Source organism: Zingiber officinale, chromosome 11B (genome assembly GCF_018446385.1).
Source record: "Zingiber officinale cultivar Zhangliang chromosome 11B, Zo_v1.1, whole genome shotgun sequence".
Lineage (NCBI taxonomy): Eukaryota > Viridiplantae > Streptophyta > Magnoliopsida > Zingiberales > Zingiberaceae > Zingiber > Zingiber officinale.
In genome coordinates this window covers 86,925,544-86,926,965 of record NC_056007.1, presented here as the reverse complement: position 1 = coordinate 86,926,965, position 1,422 = coordinate 86,925,544, and positions in this window count along the sequence as shown.

The window sequence follows — 1,422 nt, the reverse complement described above, 5'->3', positions numbered from 1 at the left end:
TCAAAGTTAGAACCGGACTGTCGGAGACCATCAAATTCATATTTTATATACTGTTTGTTGGCTGGACTAACTTTATTTTACAAAAAATGAAAAGGTTAGAAAAAGTTGGTACGGGCACCCAGGATACCTGGCCGAAGAGCTTTCGCCCGGGTGAGGCGCCTGGGCAGACGCCTTGTGGTTTGGCTGCCTAGGCAGGCGCCTTGCGGTCTGGCTGTTGGTGCGGGGAGCATCCGACGATCGAACCTGAGTTTTGATAATGGCAAAGGATTCAAAGTTAAGGTTTGTGGTGATCTAACGTGCTGAATAAGTGTTTCAGGAAAGTCCTAGCTGCGGTTAGGCAAAGGGAAAATCCTAAGGGGCGGCAACCTTAGGTCCTAGGGGGCGGTAACCCTAGGTGGAGGAAAACCCTAAGGGGCGGCAACCTTAGGTCCTAGGGGGCGGTAACCCTAGGTGAGGGAAAACTCTAAGGGGCGGCAACCTTAGGTCCTAGGGTGTAACGCCCGAAAATTCTCAAACTTGCATTATAAATATTCTATGATTTTTCTGGCATTTTTAGATATTTTTCCGGAATTTTCCGAGTAGCGGAAGTGGAAAAAATAAGTATAAACGAAAACGGCCTAGGCGGGAATCGAACCCGAGACCTATGGTTTAAGGGATAATGTTAGTAACCAGTTGAACCCAGCAGGGCCGTACTGAAAGAGAAGGGAAACATTTATATTTATATTTGAGTTGGGCCTAGTATCCACTTAATATAAATTAAATAACTTAAGTTGGGTTGGTTTAAGTTTTGGTTCGGCACCTCCTCACCTCACGCCACTTTTCTCTTCCAAAACCTCACCGCCGCCTCTCCCTCCTTCTCCTCTTCCTCACGCACGGCACACCAAGGCAAGGGTCCATAGGTTCATCTTCCGGCGACGACTCCAACACGAAAGAGGTTCTTCTCCGCGAGAGGAACGCGAAGACGTGATTGGATCGTCGAGAGGATCATCTCCACCGGAACTCTAGCGAATAGAATCGTAAGAAATTACGATCAAGATGTAAGAAACCCCTCACCTGCGGTATAATAGCTCCGTTTGGGTTCCTACGCATTAGTTTTAGCTATATGCAGTTTTTTTTCGGCACATAGGGTGTGTTTAAACCCTCCTCGAGGATTAGGGATCTAGTTGAGCACCTCTAGACGGGCCGGACACGTTGTTCTCCTTTAGTTGGAGATTCTGGACGTTGTCGGGTGCCTAGAGGTGATCTTCCTATTAGAGGAGAGAGTTGGAGCACACCAAGTGTTCGGTAAAATGTTAGTGTAGCTAAATACCACCTCAGTTATGTATAAAAGCTCAGTTAAATGCATTAGAAGCATTTAAAACAGCACATTAGTTTAGTTCAGTTTTATGGGACTACGGTCCAATGGGTGGGCTCCCACAGTCG